This window comes from Limulus polyphemus, unplaced genomic scaffold, assembly GCF_000517525.1.
Source record: "Limulus polyphemus unplaced genomic scaffold, Limulus_polyphemus-2.1.2 Scaffold14402, whole genome shotgun sequence".
Lineage (NCBI taxonomy): Eukaryota > Metazoa > Arthropoda > Merostomata > Xiphosura > Limulidae > Limulus > Limulus polyphemus.
The window spans coordinates 1-6,038 of NW_013680012.1; the positions used below are offsets into that span (position 1 = coordinate 1).

The following is a 6,038-nucleotide window of genomic DNA, read 5'->3' on the forward strand; positions in this document are numbered from 1 at the left end:
GTCACAAACATAACCACTTACTAATTGATCCAACTGTCTATCCAACAACCAAGCCAACTACACAACCTTCTACTCAGTCACAAACATAACCACTTACTAATTGATCCAACTGTCTATCCAACAACCAAGCCAACTACTCAGTCACAAACATAACCACTTACTAATCGATCCAACAACCAAGCCAACTACTCAGTCACAAACATAACCACTTACTAATTGATCCAACTGTCTATCCAGCAACTCAACCTTCTACTCAGTCACAAACATAACCACTTACTAAATGATCCAACTGTCTATCCAACTACTCAACCTTCTACTCAGTCACAAACATAACCACTTACTAATTGATCCAACTGTCTATCTAGCAACTCAACTTTCTACTCAGTCACAATCATAACCGTTCACTTATCGTTACACAGATCAATCAACTTGTCAGCCACAGAAATGATCACTTAAGTCCAGTACATTTAACGATATTAATCTTACCCCTGGCATACTTCCAACCGTTCACTTATTGTTACCAATCAACTAGTCAGCTACAGAAATGATCACTTAAATCCAGTACATTTAACGATATTAATCTTACCCCTGGCATACTTCCAACCGTTCACTTATCGTTACATAAATCAATCAACTAGTCAGCCACAGAAATGATCACTTAAATCCAGTACATTTAACGATATTAATCTTACCCCTGGCATACTTCCAACCGTTCACTTATTGTTACACAGATCAATCAACTAGTTAGCCACAGAAATGATCACTTAAATCCAGTACATTTAACGATATTAATCTTACCCCTGGCATACTTCCTCCAGGAGCTGATTTCATCATCGTATACATACTCTCACCACCAGAACTTGACGAATCTAGAAAAAAATTAGTATACAATCGAGCACTACATGAGAGATACAGTTCGTCTAGCTTAGCTTTCAACATAGCATAGAAGAACGGTTTCACCTGTCCGTCACTGTACGATTACAACCTAAAAAGTACCCTAAATAGAAAAGGCCCAAGTACCTTTATTTTATGAATCATTAAACTACATTCTTCCGTGGAATGTTATCTTAAAGCCTATAACCTTTAGTGTTAGCAGTTACATCTTGAACCTCCCACAAAGGTACTTACATCAAACTTACCTTGATGTTTTACACCAATTTCTTGGTTTAAAGTAGGGTGGGTGGGGAAAACAACCGATATGTTTTGTTACTGCATCTACGTAGGTATATATCTGTTTAATGATGAGAAATGTGCATAAACACTACGCTGTTCTCACTACAGGCTTGCAACACTCACTTTACCCTGTTAGCTACACTTCTTTCTTGTAATTTTAGATATATTTTATTCTCATATTTATTATTGCAACCTTACTACCCCTCCCCCTATCTTGGCTACGCTTCTATTATTTTCATCTTAGTTACAATATCTACCCTTCTTTACCTTCACACAACATTTGACTGGTCTTTCTGACATCGTAGAAAACCCTAAAGCAATACTGATAAAGCTGAGATGTCATGAGATAATGAAGGATATGTATATCAATATTAGCTGGCTACACTTTCCAAGTTTTCGTAACGACATAAGAATGGAAAGTTCTCACATATAAAGAAACGGAAATTATAAAATAATTAAAGAATCATTGTTAATAAAACAGAATAAAAGTTGAAATACATACTAAACAATACTTATTTACACACAAGTAAATTTTGTTCATTAGAAACCACTGTGTATCCTAAACCAATACATAAGTCCTTGTTGTTCATTAGACACTAATATTTATCCTAAGCCAATAGAGAAAATATTTTGTTTTAAAAAGCATTGTTTATCCTAAATCAATAAGCAAGTCAATTTTTTGGCGAAATAAAAACTGCTAAAAAAAAAGAATTTCATACAAAGCTTTTATTCTTAACACGTTCTCAAACAATTAAAAATTAAATTTACTCTTAATAGTTAATTAAGTAATGAATGTATGTTCTTTGCAACTAATGTAGTATCTAAATATATCTGTCAACTGAAACGTACTTTTAAAAAACAGAACTGTTACAAAATGATATTTGATAAATTAGGCCTACAAATAGTCTAAATGTTACAAATGAGGTCATAATATAAATTTAGGGTAAATAGGTACCAACTTAGCACAAGACTTCTTCAAAACAAGTTATTAAAAAAAAAACTTCACTAAACATGTAGTGTATGTTACAGTACATATAAAAGACTATAATAGTACAGAGTAGTGGTAATATTGTTGGTGTTAGACAAGATGTACGTCGGGTACAGAGTAGTGGTAATATTGTTCACCAACAATGTTACCACTACTCTGTACCTGACGTACATCTTGTCTAACACCTTAGACAAGATGTACGTCAGGTACAGAGTAGTGGTAACATTGTTGGTGTTAGACAAGATGTACGTCAGGTCCAGAGTAATGGTAACATTGTAGGTGTTAGACAAGATGTACGTCAGGTCCAGAGTAATGGTAACATTGTAGGTGTTAGACAAGATGTACATCAGGTATAAAATAGTGAATGGTGTGCTTTTAAAAGAAGAAAAATTCATAAAGCAATACTTAAACACACACACTTAGAATTAATAAATTATTTCTGTGTTATAAATAAGCTCTGAAAGAAAGTATTAGAAATAAGACAGTACAGAGGGTGCTGTCTTCACCTGGCCGTGAGTTGGAAGCATTCATTCTTGTACTTGCAGGAGAGAATGGGCCAGTTGATCCTAAAATACACGAACACTGGACTAAGTAAGCGATATGGTTTACTTGCCTCAAGCGTTTTATAGTAGTACATGTAAAAGTCAGAGTTTCACGTAGGGCCTTTAAGCAGTTTACTGTATATATAACTGGTGCAAAGCCTAACGTTAGTAAATACTAGAGTATCTCAGATAATTTAAAACTGCATGTTAAAGAAAACATCTGCCATTAAACCTACACATGTTGCTCACTTAGGGATTATTCGGATTGAATAAAAACTAGTACTCGATATGAATTTTTCAGGCTTTGTAATTTCACTTTTATTCTATTTGGCCCTAGAATGAAACCCTGAATACTGAGTTCCTTTCTAACCTCAGTTAGAAAAACAAAGTAACACTAACCTGTTCAAACTCGTACACAATAACTAAATTCTTACGGAATACTCATCTAAACCATATTTTGCGCAAAACTGAATCAATTTTTACCAACTACATTATGTTACTTTTCTTTTTTCCTGTTTAACAAACATGTATATTTTGATGGGTAATGGGTGTGATACTATATCACAACAAGACTTAATAATCATTGTCCAGTGGCTCGAGAGAATCTTCCACTAAACAGTGTTTATTGTTTGTTCTATGCTACCGATGCCAAGATGTTTTTCACTTTATACCAGAGCTCACATAGCCAGCTGGACTACATAATACAAAGTCTCAGTTGAAATACTATTGATATCAGTCACACTAGGTCTTATGGTGTATAATGCCTAAGCTAGCGAAGCACGATTTGTTAGTGCGATATTACATCCTAATAAGACTGGTAATAATTTGGATCACATGCTTCTATACTGGCCCTATGAGAGTTTCCAATAAGACATGGGTAAAAGAAAATTTTAATTACACTAAATGTTTCACTATTGTGTAGATAAGACATCTGGCTGGGTTACAATATAAATTATCTTAGAATAACTATTACAAGTGTCTGATATAAATAGTTTATAACTCTTGTAGTGCCACAAGGTATCTTATGAGCACTATTACAAAGAAAATATAAAACCTTAAAGCTATATACAATATTTAAACAGTTCATATAGTTCCCAACATGAAAATATATTAGGAACGTAACAACCACCACAAATGTTTTAAGAGCATACAACAACTGATGACACTATTGTTAGGTTTCACAATATCACAGTTTATCACTAATCATACTTATACAGTTCTATAAGTTAATTCATGACAAGGTTTACCTTGTGGGCTGGGCATGATAGGCGTGCCTGACCTCTGGGGACCAGCCCCTGAGACTGGGGGACCCTATTTGAGATAAATTTAAATAATGTATAATTAAGCACAACAATTAAAAATATTTTAATTGTGAGTATATATTTATATACATATACAGAATTTGAGTACATTATATTAAAATGATTTTGGAGACTCATCATGTCATTAGACCATGTCACTACACTGTGCCATGTTCTGACAAGTAGCCCTGCAGTGTTGTTTTTATTGGAAAAGGTTTCATCGTAAGGCTATCATATTCAAAGCACACCAATCCTTCCTTCTTCTTCCCATAATCCATCTATTGTATGAAGACAACATATTTCCCAGTGCCTGTTTAAATATTCTGATCACACAGAAATTCATACGTGCTGCATCGAGGAATTTCACCGACCAGAATGTTTTTGTTTCATATGGAACAAAATGAATGCTCGTTTTATTCTCTTGCCATTTGAAGTATCCAATAACTGAATGGATATGTCACGGAAGCAGCTTACGTACATGTGACTATGGTCACTTTTCCAGGAGGAGATCTCTCGTCACAGAAGCAGCTTATTTACATGTGACTATGGTCACTTTTCCAGGAGATCTCTCGTCACAGAAGCAGCTTATTTACATGTGACTGGGGTCACTTTTCCAGGAGGATATCTCTCGTCACAGAAGCAGCTTATTTACATGTGACTGGGGTCACTTTTCCAGATGGAGATCTCTTGTCACAGAAGCAGCTTATTTACATGTGACTGGGGTCACTTTTCTAGGAGGAGATCTCTTGTCACAGAAGCAGCTTACGTACTTGTGACTGGGGGTCACTTTTTCAGATGAAGACATCTCTTTATTACATTGCAAACTTTTACTCAGAATATGACTTTTGCTACGGACCTCTGTGTTCATAGATTCTCACCTGTTACAATATACTGCACTTTGCTTACCGACTTTTGCTACGGACCTCTGTGTTCATAGATTCTCACCTGTTACAATACACTGCACTTTGCTTACCGACTTTTGCTACGGACCTCTGTGTTCATAGATTCTCACCTATTACAATACACTGCACTTTGCTTACCACAAATGGGGTATGACTTGTTGCAGGTATCACTATCTTTCAGGATAGTCCTGGTGCCCAAAGTTGACCCATATTCCTTAGTTTTCCAATGCCAATAAGTACAAGAGATAATCTGTTTATAATCTGAGTGTTTGAATATTTCATGTCAGAAAGGGCTGTTACATACCCTTCCTAAAAGCACTCACACTACCCAAGAAATTCCAAGCAATGTCAAAAACGTAGATATAATACATTCTGTACTACCAACTCTTTCTGTTGGCTTTGGTTGTCACCTGACTTACTGATTTCAATATTAAAAATCATTTTAAGATAACATATTCAACCCTCTTTATTCTTGCTTATGTATTAAATCACTCAAACCTGGAATGTATCTGAACAGACTTGGTTAACATGCTGCTAGTTCAAAGCTTGATTCTGTAATCATAATATATTTACATAAGTAATAACACATATTTGTATATTAAACCTCCATTTTTTCATACACACAATAGCATACATTATATACTGATCATCTACCCATATTCAACAAAGTCACTAGAGAGAGAGAGTATTTAACCAAATCTGTTATTGATGTCTAACTCTTAGCATTGTAATTATCAACCATCAGAATTATGTGTCATCAAATGTTCAGCAGATAGAAATGTTCCTACATATTGATTTGGTAAGTCAGACTGTTTAAGTTTGTCGGACTAATGCAGGACAGCCTTTAAATTTCCAGCTCCAGAAATATTTTTACAAAGCTGTGGTACTAGGTAGTTCAGCATAACCCTAGTTATGTATCTTTCTATAATATTAGGTTGTTCAGCATAACCCTAGTTATGTATCTTTCTATAATATTAGGTGGTTCGGCATAACCCTAGTGATGTATCTTTCTATAATATTAGGTGATTTGGCATAACCCTAGTGATGTATCTTTCTATAATATTAGATAGTTCAGCACAGCACTGGTTACAGACCTTTCTATAATATTAGATGGTTCAGCACAGCACTGGTT

The 6,038-nt window shown here is 34.8% G+C and overlaps 1 long non-coding RNA gene across 2 annotated transcripts; it reads right to left on the bottom strand.

The window, feature by feature from the left end:
• Window positions 1–625: 625 nt before the first annotated feature.
• LOC111084181 lies at window positions 626–5,457 on the bottom strand. 2 transcript variants are annotated; one of them, XR_002609431.1, is made up of 4 exons: window positions 5,405–5,457; window positions 3,951–4,014; window positions 2,650–2,727; window positions 626–869 (listed from the first exon to the last, which is right to left on the bottom strand). It is a non-coding gene; the product is annotated as an uncharacterized LOC111084181 (long non-coding RNA). The 2 variants fall into 2 exon arrangements; XR_002609430.1 differs by having other exon boundaries at window positions 629–869; window positions 2,668–2,727; window positions 5,405–5,449.
• Window positions 5,458–6,038: the final 581 nt, after the last annotated feature.